The following is a 20,643-nucleotide window of genomic DNA, read 5'->3' as shown; positions in this document are numbered from 1 at the left end:
TCAGTCTCAGATGTGGATTGTGAGATTTTGCCAAGTTCCCTTCATTTGCAGCTTAATTCCTGACTGATGCAGACCCTGCTCCCTTGTAACATCGGAGCCTTTGGATTTTATTCTAATCTTACAGGTCCAGATGGGAAAATAAGAAGAAATTTCTTTGGAGAAAATAAAAACCGTGCAGAAATCTTCATCCTGGAAATCCCAGATCCAAGGCTTCTTCTGCTTCTGCTTCTTCCTCAGGCCTGGGGAGACTCTGCAGCCCTCTCTGGGTTACTGGGCAGATCAATGTCCTGGGTCCTCGAGAATATCCAAAATCCAAGGGTCCTGGGGGAGATCCAGCCCCTTCCCCCTTGTAGGACTTTATCAATAACAAATCATTGATCCCCTAAATCCATCCTTTGTGAGGGATCAGCCCTGAAAAAATCCCCCGGACCCTAGTCCAAGAATCCAGCAGGAAATATCCATCATGGAAACATCCAGATCCGAAGAAAATCTTCAAAAATCTTCTACAGTCTTTGGAATGTTTAGTAAAAAGAAACAAGCTATCCATCCAGTGTATAGGCAGGACACCTATATATGCATATACTGTATATATAGGACACACACAATACAGAATTTATCTAGAACTTTGTTAATCCTGTAGTTTTAGCTTCCCCTACATTGTCTAACCTTTCTAGGTGTTGGGGTAGGAGATTTATACACAATTGGGGAAGGGGTTACCTTGTTTAAGCAGCAAGGGGAGGGGGTCAGCACAATCACAACCCAATTTACATGAACTTAATCCTTTACCTACACACAAATACTGCTAAAAAGGTAAAAGTTGCCGGAGGGTTCCCTGATGGTGAGGAATAGAAGAGTAGGGGGCTGAAAGAAAATAAATAAATAACAACAAGCCCCCCCCCCTTCCCATCCTGCCCTCACCCTACAGGGTATTGTGGCCGAGCCAAACCCCCGAGAAAGGAAACCGGGCCCCAAAAAATACAACACGCTAATAAGATGTAAAAAAAAATAAGACAAAAAATCAGCAGCAAAAAAACGGAAACAAAAAAAGAAACAAAAAACAAAAATCGAACGTTCGGATTAAAAAAAACCAAAAATATTATATTCTATATATAGAGAGGGGGGTATAGACAAGGATATAGGGGTGCAAATATATAGATCTCAGCAATACTGCGCCTTGTTAACCCTTACTAGTCATCAGCAAGTCCAGGGAGAAAAATGCCATTATTATTATTTTTTTTAACTTATGTTTTTTTTATTATTATTATTTTATTTTTTTTTAGGGATCGCGAGGTGATCGATACAATCCAGGAATATTTTCCATATTGTATATGGTTTGAGCTGTAGCCCCCCTACCATGAGAGACATCATATAGATACATTGTATGATCGGTTACAATCTGATCGACTGGATACAATTAATTTTATTTTATAAGGATTTTTTTTTTATTTTATTTAAATTGATGTTTTATATGTATAGTTTTTTTATTTTGGTCGATGATATAATCGATTTTTTATATCTATATTGGATTTTATTTTGTCTCATTTTATCTATTAGATATGATACATTGTTCCATTAGATTGTGTTTTCCATCTTTCCTCCTTGTATACATTGTATCTTACATTCTATTAGATTGTATTTTATGGTTTTTTTTAATATTTTTTTATTATTTTATTTCCGTTGCATTTTCCTGCACACTTGGCGATTTTGTGGCGTTTTTCTCTGCACACATTGTCAGAGATAATTCGCCTGTTTTTATCGCTTTTTCCGATCTGAGAATATTTTTAGATTTTTTTTATTTTTATTTTTTCTAGAAAATAGATTATTATTTTTTTTTTATTTCCATGCAGATATATATATATTTTTTAGTTCTGGCTAAAGCGGTTTTTCTGCGGTCCGGTGTGATTTGGGTTGTAATGGATAGAGCGGTGAGATTTATTTTTTTTCGGCCGTGTAATAAATGTGCATGTAGTGTGTGCGGCAGTGCGGCAGTGTGTGCACAGGGCGCTAGTACTTACTGTGGTGCAGCGGCTGGGCGCAGTGCTCTCCCCGGGCTCTGCATGCAGTGACTGGACTGGCTGCTTCCGGCCTGAGCCTCTCTGCAGCCCCCTCCCCTCTCCGGAGCGCCCCCCTCCCCGCATACTAATGAGCTGCTGTCGGTCTCATTGGCCGCTGGAGAAGGAACTCGTGCAGTTCTCCTGGCGTAAACAGGCGGCGCTATTGGATAATGCAGCGGATAGGAGCTGCCAATCAAAGGTGAGGGAGGGGGAGGGCAGGGGGATGTGGAGCTGCCAGTCAGGGGGTCTGGCTGGCAGCACAAAGGCGCCTAATTCAAGTGTGGGGGAGTGTGCAGAGGATGGGGGGAGGGGGGCAGAGGGGAAAGGGTCAGGGGAAGGGGTTATGTGGGGGTGAGGATCAAAAGAGCAGCCGGGCACGGAGGGGTTAAAGCCCTGTGCTTGGAGATCACAGGGGTCAGCACTTGGGGGGGAGGGGGCTGCAGTGACACTGGAGAAGCTTTACAACCTGGTCGGGAATGGGTTAAACCGGCTGGAGAACCACAAATCCCAGGAGAGCCGGCAAATACAACTAGCAAGAGATTCCTAGAGGTCAGTGGGGGGATTACAGCTGACAGGGGGGACTACAAGTCTCAGGAGCTGTGGGAAAGAGGACTACAACTCCCAGGAGAGCCGGCAAATACAGCAAGCAGGAGACTCATGTGGGGACTACAAGTCTCATAGAGGACAAGGCTGCTGGACTACAACTCCCAGAGGAGCCATGGGGGGGACTACAAATCCCAGGAGACTCCTACAGGGCAGTGGAAGAATTACAGCTCACACGAGAGTCATGGTGGGACTACAAGTCACAGGATCTGTGGGAAAGAGGACTACAACTCCCAGGAGACTCCTACAGGTTATTAGAGGATTTACAGGTCACTGATTGACAATGGTGGGACTACAAGTCACATAGAGGACTGCAATAGATGGACTACAACTCCGAGGAGAGCCCTGGAGGGAATACAAGTCCCATAGAGGACAGGGCTGCTGCACTACAACTCCCAGGAGACTCCTATAGGTCAGAAGAGGATTGACAGGTGACAGATAGATAATGGTGGGACTACAAGTCACAGAGAGGACTGTAACAGATGGACTACAACTCCCAGGAGACTTCTAGGGGTCAGTGGAGGAATTCACAGCTCACAGGAGACCCATGAGAGGTACTTGTGGGATTACAAGTCCCAGCAGTTAGTATGGCGCTACATGTGGACTATAATTAGTAGAACTACAACTCCCAGCCAGGAATGAATGAAGAGCTACTGCATGGAGAAATCCCAGCATTATCAGTGGAGGGACTACAAGTCTCAGGAATAACTCACCCAAATATTATTGGTATTATTACTGCACCTATAAGCTCAGGTGGATGGAAGCTGCTGGGACTTGTAGTACTACAGTGAATAGGGCAGCCATGGCCTGGGGGGTTATTGATGCATGTCATTGTGGATTAGGGAGTCAAACCCTGGTCCCCCTATATAAAAAGGAACCCTAATGGTCTCAGGTCACTGCACTCAGCCAAAAAAGAAAAAAAAATCCTAAATTTACACCCAAAAATGACATTTAAAGGAAGAATTCCTGGAACCACAAAAACACCTAGATCTGTTTCCAAAAAAATTCCAGTAGCTAAAGAGTTACTGCCCAGTCTGCATCCCCCCCCCCCCCCGCTTTGATCCCCCGCCCCTTCTAGACGGCCATGATTGGTTGGCTCCGCGCCAGCCAACTGTCAATCACCGATTGTAAACAAGGCGCTGATTGGCTGCTGGCCAGTCCGCACTGGGCTGCCTGAAAAAAGCAATTACTGGGCCCGGCGGTTTCCAGGCTGCCCCAGCAGTTCGATGAAAGGAGATAAGCTGGAGCCGGTTTCCAGGCGCCTCTCCATAGGCAGACCCCCATGGCCCCAGAGCCAAGAAGAGAGCAAAGTGTGAGGGCTTCAAAGGGAAACGATGCATTTACTATTAGAGAAGACTAAAAATAATGCAGGGCAGCACAGGGGGGCTTGTGTCTATCTCCTCTGCATAGAAAGCATGGGGAGAGCACTTTACAATGGAGGGGATGGGGGGAGGGGGCCTGCACCCCCCCTGCCCAAATTAAGTGTGCACTGGACTGCTGAAGCCAAAGCAAGGACTAGACTGCTGCAGAGGAGAAGAAGAGATCTAAAGGATCCCACAGGAGGCTCCATTCAGGTATGGGGGGGTGTATGGGGCTGCTAAAGGTAGACCTGGGGGGGTGGGGGCTTCATTATTGTTATGGGATCCCCCTGGGGTAGGATTGACAGGGAAGGGTGCAACGTAAAACCTACAGACTAGTGAAATCCTAGATGTATAGGGTTACATTGTGTGAATATTGGCACTGGAGCTTGCGGCGTAACTAGAGCAGAGCAGGGGTGCAAAGGGTTAAACTTCCCTAACACAGAGGAGGGCTAGATACAGTGCTGGGGAATAAAAAAAAAAAAGTATTTGCCCCCTTCGCAAGCAAATGTTCATCCAATGTGAGGATTTCCTTCTGGCCCCATGTGGACATAGATTTGCTTCCCCTTCCCCAATTTCTCGTACATTTTGCATAGTCGCAGGAGAACGTTTCAGATCATTGGATTATTGTTAGAGGAAGGAGAGGATTTCATTTGTTTTGGCACCAAGGGAAAAAGTAATTGCCCCCCAACTAAAGTAAACAGATATTGACCCCAGCTGTGGGTTCATTTTAACCAAAAACAGCCAAACATGACCCAAAGATCACTGACCATGGCAACGTGGAGAACTTTACCAGTCTGGAAAGAGTTAAAAGCCCTTACAAAGGCTCCAGGACCCCACCAAACTATGGGGAGAGTTAGACCCCAAAGATGGACCTACCTGGGAATGGCTGGCCTACCAAAATTTCACCAAGAGTGTCTTGAAGACCAGGAGGTTGTAGAAGAACATCTCAAGAACTTCTATGGTCAATGGGCAACCATGGCCTCCACCAGAATCAACTAAGGCTGACCAACATCATCACAAAGCCTGGTCTTGGGTTTACCAAAATTTTTTGGATCTCATTCGATGGACTGAACTTTTCGGAAGACATGTCCAGTTGACCAACAAGCTCAAAAAGGTCTTGCTTTTGCCAAAATAACCACCAAGACTTTTTGGATCTCACTCTATGGACTGATGAGTCCAAGGTAGAACTTGTTGACCAACAAACTCGAAAAGACTGGTCTTGCTTTTTCCCAAATGACCACCAAGATATTTTTTTGAAACTTGTTCTGTGGACTGATGTGTTAAAGGTGGAACTTTTTGGAGCACAAGAACATCTTACCATGGTGGTTGTAGTGCAATGGTCTGGCCTGGCAGGACCTAGACAACTTCTTCTAATGGAGTCCTCCTAAAGACGATTTTCCACCCCTCATTTGGGTCTGAATGGACCCCGAGCTGGGCAGTGTATGATGGAGGACCCTCCAATGTAACCAAATTGTGCACCGAATTCCTCCACATTCTGCAAATTGTTACAAATGTTTGCAGTTGTTACTAGCGAGGGTCACACAACCAGTCCTAGGTTTAGGGGGGCAATTACTTTTACTCCTAGGGGTTACAGCTTTGGAGTAAATCTATATCACCAGTAAAGCTGCATTGAGGGTGAGGGGGGCAATTACATTTTTTTCCCCAACACAGTAGAAGGGCTAGAGATTCACTCTAAGACCATCGTATACGTATAGGGTTACTATGTGAATATTGGCACTGGAGCTTGTGGAGTAACTAGAGCAGAGCAGGGGCGCCAGGGGTTAATCTTCCCTACCAGAGAGGACATGGGGGGGGGAGGGGGGCTGTATACCGGCCTTGTATACTGTGTGAATAAATGATGTCCTAAGTGAATATCTTCTCCGATACCTGCAGCAATATAATAAAGGATATTTAAGAAATAAAATAATCCGAGTCTTGCTTTATTTCGGGGGCAGTCTGGTGGGGAGGGGGCTCTTACATTCTGGTCTTCAGATAACATCTTGGAACAAAGGACTGGGAAGTGGTGATGGGGATGTAGAGTGTATACAGCAGCAGTATACAGCTTGTGTCATCGGGATACAATGTATCAGGCCAGGGGCATGGAAATGTCACTGCTGAATGAGATATAGGTGTGTCCTGTATGTAATAAAACCAGCATGGCTGCCTATTCTATAACATATATATGTAGATGACACACTCACTGGATGTATATTCCTGAATCATCTATATAATGGCTCAGTCCGACCACAATATAGTCCGACTTTTACTCCTATCCCTATATAATCCATCCAGTATATAATATATAGGTTTTTTTCTAATTTTTTTTTCTAATATTCTTCTGTACATTTTTGGACAATGTCATTTATTTTATCTTGTAGAATTTTAATGAATTTAATTTGTATGCCTTATGATAAATAATACAGGATACATTTATATAGAGAATATTGTTCTTATAACAAGATTATATTTTATATAAAATATTAATATATTAATATATAATATATTTATCATTTAAATTAAATACAATATAGCATATTTCTATTTTATAGTGTATTTAAACATAAAATATTGTAGATTTCTATCATGTAGAATTGAAAAAAAAATCATGATAAATACAATGTAACAGAAACAGTGTTTCCCCTAATAAAACACTGATATATATATATATATATATAATCTGATATATAATTTAGCAATTTGTCCACCTCATCCCTAGAAAGGTAAAGTAAAGCAAACCTGTTCCTATATTTTGAATTTGTAAATGGTTTCTATATTTTATTTTTAATTTGTATTTTTATTAACAAAATACTAATAATCTTCAAATGTTATAACAACAAGTCATTGATAGAATGAAAGGTAATTTAGCTCTTCCTTCTTGTCTCTCTTGTGGGGTTGGGGAGTCTCCAGGATTCCTCTATTACTTCTGCAAGGAGGTGACCTAGATAGTGAATTTTCCTGGATTCTCCCTCTATAGGGGAAGTTCCTGGTAATGTATAGATCCCTATAGCCGCCCATAGGGGCCTGGTATTGTCTGGGGGGAGTGCAGCTCTGGAGGTTCTGACAGATGGACTTGGACTTGATTTTCTCCTGAAGTGTTTTAACTAAACGTCATAAATCTCAGAGTCTTCTCATCTTCTCAACGGGTTAATGTGATTTATTCCCCTATAGCGCTGACATTTATAGGAGCGGAGGCCAAGAGGAGGCTCAACAACCCCGGGGAAGTCAGGGATTATAGAGGAGAGGAGATTAAGCCCAGATATGTATCCTCTGGAGGTATATATATAGGTGCATAGATAGATAGATAGATAGATAGATAGATAGATAGATAGACATTTATGCATTATATGTGTAGTCGGGGTGTGTGAGAACTCACTGAACATATAGGGGAAAACATATATACAGTATATGAACTGCTATACTGATATAGATAGATAGATAATCCCCTGCGTGTATTCTCTGTATAGATAGAGGATTCAGGATACTCCAAGCTCTTATAGTGGAGAGTGTATATACACAATATACATAACCCATATTATCGCTTTCTGAATCCTCCCTATAATGAGGTTATATATGGAGGAGGACGTATAGCTACAGAATCCATAGCTTCTGTATAGTCAGGGGGTGTGGACACTAAATGTACATATAGAGTAGGACAAAACTATACTGTCCATGTACAGAGGAGACCCTATATATTCTGTATAGTTACCAAATATTATCCTCCGAATAGCCAGAAAGTATAGATAACATAATATACATAGAGAAGAGAACATATACATGGATCCCTACATGGATCCTTTGTAGGGTAGAGGTGTAGGGGCGATTCCATGCACAAATAAAGGAATATATATATACACTAGAGACTGGTAGATATAGATAGATAGATAGATAGATAGATAGATAGATAGATAGATAGATAGGAGATAGACAGATAGATAGATAGATAGATAGATAGATAGATAGATAGATAGATATGAGATAGATAGGTAGATAGATAGATAGATAGATAGATATGAGATAGATAGGTAGATAGATAGATAGATAGATAGATAGATAGATAGATAGATAGATAGATAGGAGATCGATAGGTAGATAGATAGATAGATAGAGGCCTATAGTATAAATGATCCTGCAGACATTATATAACAAGGGTGTAGATAACGCACGGCTTTATTGAGGATAATGTATACATAGACATGTTATACCCTGCTGTATATACCTCTTCAGAAGAGGCTGTAATGTACAAGATGTATACTATGTAGGCATATATGTGGATTGTTCTATAAATTACCTTCAGCTCCTAGATTTTCTATGACAACACAGAGGATGTTTACCAAGGAATGTAAAGTAAGTATATAGGTTTATTATATATCTATCAGTTATATACCTGAATACATAATAGATGCTTGTATATATTAAATATACACCTACTCCTAGAGGTAACCTGCATTGCTTACATCACCTCTATACAGGAGATTAACCCTGTAATATGTGATATCTATAACAGGCCAAGTAGGAAGGAGATAGATAGATAGATAGATAGATAGATAGATAGATAGATAGATAGATAGATAGATAGATAGGAGATAGATAGATGATTGATTGATAGATAGGAGATAGATAGATAAGACATAGATAGATAGATAGATAGATAGATAGATAGATAGATAGATAGATAGGAGATAGATAGATAGATAGGACATAGATAGATAGGAGATATATAGATAGATAGATAGATAGATAGATAGATAGATAGATAGATAGATAGGACATAGATAGATAGATAGATAGATAGATAGATAGATAGATAGATAGATAGATAGGAGATAGATAGATAGGAGATAGATAGATAGGAGATAGATAGATAGGAGATAGATAGATAGATAGATAGGAGATAGATAGATGGATAGATAGGACATAGATAGATAGATAGATAGATAGATAGATAGATAGATAGATAGATAGATAGATAGATAGGAGATAGATAGATAGATAGATAGATAGATAGGAGATAGATAGATAGATAGATAGATAGATAGATAGATAGATAGATAGATAGGAGATAGATAGATAGGAGATAGATAGATAGGAGATAGATAGATAGATAGGAGATAGATAGATAGGAGATAGATAGATAGGAGATAGATAGATAGGAGATAGATAGATAGATAGGAGATAGATAGATAGATAGGAGATAGATAGATGGATAGATAGGAGATATATAGATGGATAGATAGGACATAGATAGATAGATAGATAGATAGATAGATAGATAGGAGATAGATAGATAGATAGATAGATAGATAGGAGATAGATAGATAGATAGATAGATAGATAGATAGATAGGAGATAGATAGATAGATAGATAGGAGATAGATAGATAGATAGATAGATAGGAGAGAGATAGATAGATAGATAGATAGATAGATAGATATGATACTTCCACCATTTCAGTACATCTTTCATGTTCCTATACCTTGAGCCTTTCCCCACCCGCTATATATACCTGGAGTCTCCCCCACCCCGTATATATACCTGGACCCACCCCCTATAGAGCCCTCTCTGGAGTCTATAACCTCTATAGAGCTGGCAGGGGGATGAAAGACTGAGTCTATAAAGAATAAAGCCTCTGGCACTTCAGCTGGCATGGAGGAACAGCCCTGCCCTGGGGGAGATCTAGGTATTAACCCTTCATGCAGGGGGAGTATTACAGCAATGTGTTGTGTGAACAGACAGCTATAATTGCAGCCACACATGATAATAACAATATAATGGACTCCTGGGACTGAGCTGCTCAGAAAGCTACAGCAAGGAGAAGGGCCTGCTCCATGGTCCTCCAGCACCAGGTCATGGCCGGTCCTCCAGCTCCAGGTCATGGTCGGTCCTCCAGATACAGGACATGGCCTGTCCTCCAGCACCAGGACATGGCCGGTCCTCCAGCTCCAGGTCATGGCCGGTCCTCCAGCTCCAGGACATGGCCGGTCCTCCAGCACCAGGTCATGGCCGGTCCTCCAGCTCTAGGACATGGCCGGTCCTCCAGCTCCAGGTCATGGCCGGTCCTCCAGCTCCAGGTCATGGCCGGTCCTCCAGCTCCAGGACATGGCCGGTCCTCCAGCTCCAGGTCATGGCCGGTCCTCCAGCTCCAGGTCATGGCCGGTCCTCCAGCTCCAGGACATGGCCGGTCCTCCAGCTCCAGGACATGGCCGGTCCTCCAGCTCCAGGTCATGGCCGGTCCTCCAGCTCCAGGTCATGGCCGGTCCTCCAGCTCCAGGTCATGGCCGGTCCTCCAGCTCCAGGACATGGCCGGTCCTCCAGCTCCAGGACATGGCCGGTCCTCCAGCTTCAATGGGTTCTTTGTTAACTATTTCCCCCTGAGATAGATGAGTTTGCGGAGTTCCTCCTGTTTGTTCCTCAGTAATGACATGGATGAGATTTTCCATGCTGCATACAGGGAGCCTCCCAGCCATTGTGCCCCCGAGTCCAAGCTGCTTCCTGCCAGTGTCCTCCTGTGTGCAGATACTGCAGTGTGCACAGGGGCCTATCAGCCTGCCATCCTGTCCATTGTGCTGACTGCATTGGCTCTGAGCCAGGAGAGACACTACAAAGCCCAGCAGGCAGCTCTGCCTAAATATCTACCCTCCTCAGCTGAGCAGGACACCCCTAACCCCTCATCTGGAGGCAATAACCCCTCAGGGGCCAAGACCCTGACATTATCCAGGCTACATGTGAGCAGTCCAGTGCAGAGTCAGCCCATTATATCTGTAGTATGGGAGGGAAGATAGGTATGAAGAGGGATAGATAGATAGATAGATAGATAGATAGATAGATAGATAGATAGATAGGAGATAGATAGATAGATAGATAGATAGATAGATAGATAGATAGATAGGAGATAGATAGATCAATAGATAGATAGATAGGTAGATAGATAGGAGATAGATAGATAGATAGATAGATAGATAGATAGATAGATAGATAGGAGATAGATAGATAGGAGATAGATAGATAGGAGATAGATAGATAGATAGATAGATAGATAGATAGATAGGAGATAGATAGATAGATAGATAGATAGATAGATAGATAGATAGATAGATAGGAGATAGATAGATAGATAGATAGATAGGAGATAGATAGATAGATAGATAGGAGATAGATAGATAGATAGATAGATAGATAGGAGATAGATAGATAGATAGATAGGAGATAGATCAATAGATAGATAGATAGGTAGATAGATAGGAGATAGATAGATAGATAGATAGATAGATAGATAGATAGATAGGAGATAGATAGATAGGAGATAGATAGATAGATAGATAGATAGATAGGAGATAGATAGATAGGAGATAGATAGATAGATAGATAGATAGATAGATAGGAGATAGATAGATAGAACGATAGATAGATAGATAGATAGGAGATAGATAGATAGATAGATAGATAGATAGATAGATAGATAGACCGATTTACATATAATGTGTCTTGTACCCATCTAGGTAAGGATACCACACATTAACCCCTCAGGTCCCAGACTCTTCCATATTGCAGGTTTCCACATCTGTATTCCATCTCCTGTGTTTATTTGATTCCGGTGATTCCGCATGTAAACATTGTGTTAGGATGCAGTGTGTAACCCAGACCTTAGATAAATGGACAGGAAAACAAGATGTACCTGGATAGTTGTGGCTGCTGCCTGACTTACCACTTACTGACTGCCATTAGAAATCCTGAAAGTATGGAGATTATCTATTTATCTATTGTATAGGGGAGGGAGGAGGGGTGCAAGAAGGTATATAATGTGCAGAGCCTTGTGATAGATAGATAGATAGATAGATAGATAGATAGATAGATACAATCAAATTGATAATAGACACTGCTTGATTAAAAATGTATTTATTTAATCATTTAGAACATCTACATTTACTCGTCATTTCCTATCTATCTATCTATCTATCTATCTATCTATTTATCTATCTATCTATCTATCTATCTATCTATCTATCTATCATCTATCTATCTATCTATCTATCTATCTATCTATCTATCTCCTATCTATCTATCTATCTATCTATCTATCTATCTATCTCCTATCTATCTATCTATCTATCTATCTATCTATCTCCTATCTATCTATCTATCTATCTATCTATCTATCTATCTATCTATCTCTATCTATCCATCCAATCTATCTATCATCTTATATCTGTCTCTCTCTGTATACATAGTATATGTATAGGTGTCTATAGGGTCAGACATTATATACTTCCACTCACTACCAAGCTCATAAAACCACAAAAGCTGAATGAGGTGATTTAGCCAATTTGGGGTCCCCCCTCCGGGGTATTAGTAAGTTATCACCCGAAGGGGGAGGCAGAATATAAATACAGATGTTAAATACATTAAATGTGGTCTAAATTATCAGAAGTGAGAGAGACCCCGGAGACCCTGCCCCAACCTGAGGTGTGATCTGGTATTACATGGATGTACAGGGGCCGGGGAACAGTCCTGACACCAGCTGTGTATTAGGGGGTGAGGGTCAGGAGTTGAGGTTTTCTCCCTCAAGAGGGACTCAGCATGAAAGGGGAGGGGGGGGGGGGGGGGCTGAAATATTATTACTACTGGCAGGAGAATCACTACAAGTATACTGCATTTCTATCTATCTATCTATCTATCTATCTATCTATCTATCTCCTATCTATCTATCTATCTATCTATCTATCTATCTTCTATCTATATATCTATCTATCTATCTATCTATCTATCTCCTATCTATCTATCTATCTATCTATCTATCTATCTATCTATCTATCAATCAATCTATCATCTCCTATCTATCTATCTATCTATCTATCTATCTATCTATCTATCTATCTACCTATCTCCTATCTATCTATCTCCTATCTATCTATCTATCTATCTATCTATCTATCTATCTATCTATCATCTCCTATCTATCTATCTATCTATCTATCTATCTATCAATCTATCTATCAATCTATCATCTCCTATCTATCTATCTATCTATCTATCTATCTATCTATCTATCTATCTATCTATCTCCTATCTATCTATCTATCTATCTATCTATCTATCTATCTATCTATCTCCTATCTATCTATCTATCTATCTCCTATCTATCTATCTATCTATCTATCTATCTATCTATCTATCTATCTCATATCTCTCTGTATCTCATATCTCTCCTGATCTGTTCTGTATTACCGCATTGTGAGAACTGTCTCTTACCTCCCTGCTCCTCCAGCAGATCACTCCTAGGGGTCAGTATTGTCGCGCCCTGTTCACACATGACTTCCTGCTCTCCATAAGGTGGTGCCAGTCCCTGCTCTGTCCCTGTGCCCACCAGGGGCAGCCCCCAGACACCCCTGACTGTACACAAAATAAGGAAATGACAGGGGAGAGACCAAACACAAAAGCTGAATCAGCCCTTTAATCAGGGAAGTGTCAGGAGGATTTTATTACCCCTCCCCCCATTTCCTCTCCTTGCAGAGACGCATGTGCTATAATGTGAGCAGTGACATAGCACCGGCACCTCAGCTCTCATTGTCCCAGTCATTGTGTTAATGACCCATCAGATCCGGCTTAGCCATAAACAATTGTCTCCTAAGCACAGACTTCCGGAGAAGCCCCTCACAACGGTGCGGACCCCCTGGATTTAGCCTATACCAATCCGCAGCCATGTGCATGAATCCGAGAGGAATGGAGCGCCCTTAGGCAGGGGGCAGATTAGTAGGGCCCAATGTACCTCTAGGAGATCCCTTGATGACTGTTCATACCTGCACTATTCCGGAGTGCGGTTAAAGTGTGTGTCTGTCACTTTAAAAAAAATAATACACATTGATCCCGGGATTATGGCGGATTTTATTTCCTGTGGCATTGATGTATGGCCTGCAGATTACTGAATGTCAGCCAGGTGGGGTCTCCAGGCCTGCGACCACCGGCTCAGCCCCCGCAGCTCCGGGGCCGGGACTGATTGTTCTAGATAATTCTACATATCTGATAGGCCGCTCTGTATGGCCTGCAAATCTATAGAAATGTATAAATACTGTATATATAATATATAGACATATATACTGTATATACACCGTGTGTGTACACAGTAATATACATAGGCGGTAAAAGGGAATCTCAGATATTTAGATATATAGATAACAATGTGATTTCTATAGAGACAGAAAGATAAATACACGCAGAGACTGACAAAGAAGTATATACTATATATAGTGTCTAGATACTTCGATTATTAGACATGAGATTTAAATAGCTTTATATACTTTTAGAAAAATATCAGTAGTATGAATAGACATAAAGGTATATATCTAATAGACTCTGTATTACTACATACTATTATATCTGCTCATTATCTATCTACCTATCTATCTATCTATCTATCTATCTATCTATCTATCTATCTCCTATCTATCATCTATCTATCTATCTATCTCCTATCTATCTATCTCCTATCTATCTATCTCCTATCTATCTATCTATCTATCTATCTATCTATCTCCTATCTATCTATCTATCTATCTATCTATCTATCTATCTCCTATCTATCTATCTATCTATCTATCTATCTATCTATCTATCTATCTATCTATCTATCTCCATCTTCTATCTATCTATCTATCTATCTATCTATAATCTATCTATCTATCTATCTATCTATCTATCTATCTATCTATCTATCTATCTATCTATCTATCAATCTATCATCTATCCACTTCACTAATATTTATGATGTCCATTTCCAACTATGATTGTAATCTTCTATGCTAGAGAAGGAAAGTTAGATATATGGATGGCTACCAAATATAAACCAGGTAGGTATGAGAGATGGAGAGATAGCAAGAATTAGAGAAATATATGTTTATCTATAGATAGATATATGGCTAGATGAATAAGTAGGCCATAGATGGAAATGAGATGATAAGTATATACAGTTATTTATATTAGAAATTTAGGATAGATAGATAGATAGATAGATAGAAGATAGATAGGAGATATATAGATAGATAGGAGATAGATAGATAGATAGATAGATGATAGATAGATAGATAGATAGATAGATAGATAGATAGATAGATAGGAGATAGATAGGACATAGATAGATAAATAGGAGATAGATAGATAGATAGATAGATAGATAGATAGATAGATAGATAGATGATAGATAGATAGATAGATAGATAGATAGATAGATAGATAGATGTGTGCAGTACATTACAGTGCAGCCCCCTCCCCGGGTCTCCCCCTCCCCTCTTTAGCACAGTTTACCTAATTCCTTGTTAAATGTAGATCCTAATTTGTATCTAAATATAAGCGGTGTGTTCACACACACATGTATCGCGCGGGTTGTGTGAGGTGAGGCTGCAGCCCCATCTGTTTTACATTAGACTTCCCTTTCATTTAGCTTGTGCTGCTAATATGGAAATTATTAATAATAGTCTCCTAATGGCCAATAACAATCATCCTAGCATTCAGCAGGTGACTGGCAGGGATAAGGGGGTACACCAGCTGCAGCCCCCCACCTCATACACATCTCCCCCTCCCCAATAAGAGGCTGAAGATGAGGGACTGGGGTTGTATGAAGCGAGTTGTTACATGTCACAGGGAGCATGTGCTGATACATGGGGCATTAGTGATGTCAGGAGCACCACAGGCACCACAGGCAAGTAGCAAAGGCAGGCAGCACATCATTCCCTTTCTGAGTGATGAGTCCAAACTAATGTACAGAAGACTTTTATTCTAGATTTGTAATGGAGAAAACTAATGTATATGGCAGTCCCTCTATCCATGTATATATTTACCTAATATCTGTCTATCTATACCTAGAATATCTCTTTATCTAGATAACCATCCATGTATGTTAATATCTTCTTAGATAATATATAGAAGCATCAATCTATATGTCTATATATTATTTATCTAAATATTAATATATCTATATAGATGTGTATCTATTTATCTATCCATCCAGCCATGTAGATGTACATATGTATCTTTCTATCTAGATATCTATCCATGTATGCAAACATTCAACATCTAGGTAGCAGTCTAGAAATCAATCTATGTGTATATAAGTATCTAATATCTATCTCCTATCTATCTATCTATCTATCTATCTATCTATCTATCTATCTATCTATCTATCTATCTATCTATCCATAATCCGTGAATGCTTATAATAAACTATAAACATACATTGATTTAGATATATAGTATTAAATTTGATCTTTCTATCTATAGATGTATGTATATCTATTTATCTATTTAGAAATCAGGCTGTATATATTTATCTAATATCTATATATCCTTTTATGTATCTAATATCTGACTATTTTGATATCTATGTATCCATGTATATATGTATCTACTATTTGTCTATCATCTATCCATGCAGATATATCTACACATCTATCTATCTATCTATCTATCTATCTATCTATCTATCTATCTATCTATCTATCTAATATCCAGACAGCTATCTATGTGTATGTATATATCTAATATTTGTCTGTCTTTCTCTATATTTATATGGCTTTATAATTCTACAATAGCTGTGCTTCTCTAACACACAGACAGTGCAGAACAAACGCACCATCTGCACATAGACCTACACGTATAATATATTTTCCAAGCCCCCCCCGCAGTATACACTGACACTGCATCTTATTCTGTGTATGAGGGATCTCTTCTTGTAACAATTAATGTATGTTTAAGCATGCACGTTAACCCCTTGCAGTCAGGTTGTATAATCAGCCTGACCCTCGCCCCCTACCCATCACACAGCCATGACAGGGAGCCTATTGTCCCCATCAGAGGTCCAGATAAGATCAGTCCATGGGCAGTGGGGGAGGGGAGGTTGCCTGTGCCTGGCCAGGCTTTATTACAGCCCAGTCTTGTTAGTTATTAATTATCAATGCAAACATGGACTTTGGGCAGATCAATGGTATTGAGTGGAGTTGATGTTTGGAATCATGGACAGCCAAGTGATGGATGAGCCGCCACTTGGGACAGGATGGTGGAAGTCTATAGACTTGGAGGGATTGCGCTGCCATCGCTATTTAGCGCCCAGGCGCCCCCTTATCTCCGGCATCCAAGGACCCCCAGACCCCTCTGATCCATCACTCCACTTAAGTGCGCAGGGAATAGACACTCTCAGCTCTTCCCCCCCAAAAAAAATGCTTTAAAACAACACTTGCATAAATTATTCAGTCCTAAAAATATCACATTAAAAATCCTCCCATCAGCACTTATGGAATCTGCCCGCAAATGTGCCTTTTTGCGCATTTTATATTATAACCACACAGGGGAGAGGATTCTCTGACGACTCCAAGAAGGGAGAAATCTATTTGCAGACCATAATGTTTCTAGAGATTCGCAATAGGCGCCCGACTACACAATCACATCCGACAACATGTTTGGGGAATTATTTAAAAATTGCAAAAATATCGCCCCGTGATCTAGTGGGTGTATGGCATCTATCCTGCTACAGATCTGCTTTCCAATGAGTCGCTATATACGATCCGACTACACAAGTATAGGTTTGGGCAATTACTGGGAAAAAAAACAGCAAAAATATCGATGTTAATATTATATTTACCCTGCCTCTGATCTGCTAAATAACAAAAATCTGCTCCTCACTGTCCCTGTTTGTGGTATCAACACATAAAGGCGATTTCCTGATTTAGAAAAAAAAATATAAGTCTTTTTATCTGGTCCTTTGATTGAAAGTTTGTTTCCAAATCAAGATATACAATTACAAACCAAAGGAAAAATGAAAAGATTCGAAGCGGAAACAAAGACTTCTTTGTAGACTCCCCACAGACAGGAACACAGGGCTCACCCGGATCACCCACACCCTGATTCCAGATCCTGGCTTTGACGCCCTTCTAAATTCACTACCTAAAAGCAGTTCTAAAACCTCTGGTGACATCCTACAGAGTCCCAGATACAGTAGGAAAGTGGTTTTAGCTTTGTATTTACTGTCCCTTTAAATACTAATTTTGCTACGTTCATAGATAGAATGGAAATATTATCAAATAGAAAGATCGAAGAATAAATTCTGTAACAGATACTGATCCTTGGAAAACATAGAGGGCTCAGTTTAGGTATAGGATAGGCCCAGATTATACAATGGGTCATATATATATATATATATATATATATATATATATATATATATATATATATATATATATGTATCATAATGTGTGTATTGTTATTACTGTAACATGAACTGAATATTCAGAAATTGCTACAAAATTGTGTGTTACTATTTTACTAAATTTTATTCTAAGGTTTAGGATTGTACTATCTCCATATACCATGTAATATTGCTGGATGTTATATCATACTATGATTATTATTATTATTGTAGCAGCCTGTCAGACACTGAAATAGCGAAGACTACACAGCCCTAATTCTTAATAATAATTTTAATGATTATTTTTGTATATATATATATATATATATATATATATATATATATATATAATTTTATTTGCTTTAATTTATTTTATATTTCACTTAATTTATTTTATATAAACAATTCGGTATATTCTGAAAGATAAGATAACCTTTCATATACAAAATACAAAAAGTATAAGTTCGCTAAAATATTTGATTCATGATACAAAAAAAAATTAAAATGAAGCAATTGAAGCCTAAATTTTCTCCTGCCTGGGTTATTAACCAAAAAGTCGATGAGTTTAATTAAAAATCATTAAATAAAAATCCATTTTATTTCCAGCCAAAGCTGTAGAATATCTGCAGTGAATGTATAAAGCAGGCAATCGATGAAAGTGAAAAAAATAGAATAAAAAACTAATTTATTTTCTTAATTATTTCTCCTACTAAATAGTTACTGTGATGCGATGATAAAAGAGAGACAGGTCCTAGTGTTATATATTATTATTAGTAATAAAATATATTTTTAGTCTTTTACATTCTTTTCTAATAATATCTGTGACCTATCGTGAGAAAGCAAAAGTGCAATACACCGAGGATAGAAGTAACAAGGAATTCTAATAAGATACAATCTAGCAAATACTTCTAATAGCTGAGGATACATTGTGTAGGGGGCAAATCTACTAACAAATGGCCAAATAGATGAAGAGTCAGTCTCTTTGGATTCAGATCATGATGGTTTCTAAGTATAAAAATCTAAACTATAATATATATATATATATATATATATATATATATATATATATATATATATATATGCAGCATATCTATCTATTTAGATTTATATATATTTTTCTATTTAGATTTATATATATTTTTATATTACTTGTTATATATATATATATATATATATATATATATATATATATATATATATATATAAAACAAGTAATATAAAAATATATATAAATCTAAATAGATAGATATGCTGCATATATATATATATATATATATATATATATATATATATATATCTGTATTACTAGGCTGCTGTAACATGCTGAAATTTCCCCACTGTTGGACTATTACAGGATTATCTTATTTTATATAAAAAAATTATATTTTACTTTTAATTATATATAATATATATATAAATTCTTTTATTTAATATATATATTCTATATATATATATATATATATTAAAAGAATAATATATACATATATATATTCTATATAGTATAATATATATATATATATATATATATATATATATATATATATGTCACTAGATTATTTTTATCAATCTCTCCCACTACATTTCATGTTTCTCTAACATCTAGTAAAAATAATACTAAATAAAACCTAAAAGTAACAAAGAATCCAAACGATAGAATTCCGAGTGTCTAATAAATATTGTGAGATTTCCATTCGATCCTGTATAGAATACATAATATAGAGATGAAATAGCCATCACCTACCTACAAACTGGAGTCTTGACTCATTCTTTAGCAATCCAAGGTAAAAAAAAAAAAAAAAAATGGAGGGAGGGGGTACAAGCTTTGCAGAGTACAACAAGGTCGGTTCCTGATCTGGCAGATTCCTCAGTCGCTTTTATTGCTTTTATTGTTCGGCTCCTTGTTTTGGCTGCCTGGTCACTGCTCGGCTCCTTTTGGACTGTCTAGCTCTCTGGATAGATTTGGGATCTCACAGCTCAGGGGTCTCTCTGTACCTGCCTTGCATGGAGTAAATCCATTCAATTAGAGCAGAGGCTGCTGCTCGCTGTATAATCACAAATTTATGGCACTGTGACGTCTCTCCTCTCCCACAATGGAGTCCCAGTGACATTAAACAGAAAATTGATGAGAGAGAAGCGAAATTTAATCTCTTTTCCCCCCATCCAGGCATTTAAATGTTGTTTTCCCTTCCCTGGCCTTTAACTCTTCCTAGACCAGGGTGGCCAGCCACTGCTGCTCAATGCCAGTCTGGCGCTAAAAGGGTGCACATACATATTTATTCCATTGCACTCCTCCTCCACCACTCACCATTGCAATGCAAACACACGACTGTGCAGTGACATCCAGATCTTTATTGAGGGTAGATGCACTTACCTTGGCTTAAAGAAACAGCATTAAGTCCACAGAAAGCATGCATGACCCCCCCTCCCCCCCATAAAGCAATACAGCCCCCTCCCCACC

At 38.9% G+C, this 20,643-nt stretch overlaps 1 protein-coding gene across 4 annotated transcripts in view; it reads right to left on the bottom strand.

Moving 5' to 3' along the window:
• BAHCC1 (BAH domain and coiled-coil containing 1) overlaps nucleotides 1–19,959 on the bottom strand; it is a 107,224-nt gene extending 87,265 nt beyond the window's left edge. For 3 of the 4 annotated variants that reach the window (XM_075279329.1, XM_075279331.1, XM_075279333.1), the window contains exon 1: nucleotides 2,016–2,053. The gene's annotated coding sequence lies outside the window, so the exon portion shown is untranslated. Of the gene's footprint in view, nucleotides 1–2,015; nucleotides 2,054–19,926 lie in introns of those variants that run through there. The other variant, XM_075279330.1, reaches the window with a different exon arrangement.
• Nucleotides 19,960–20,643: the final 684 nt, after the last annotated feature.

The sequence above is a fragment of the Leptodactylus fuscus genome, chromosome 6 (genome assembly GCF_031893055.1).
Source record: "Leptodactylus fuscus isolate aLepFus1 chromosome 6, aLepFus1.hap2, whole genome shotgun sequence".
Lineage (NCBI taxonomy): Eukaryota > Metazoa > Chordata > Amphibia > Anura > Leptodactylidae > Leptodactylus > Leptodactylus fuscus.
This window is presented reverse-complemented; position numbering and strand designations above follow the sequence as displayed.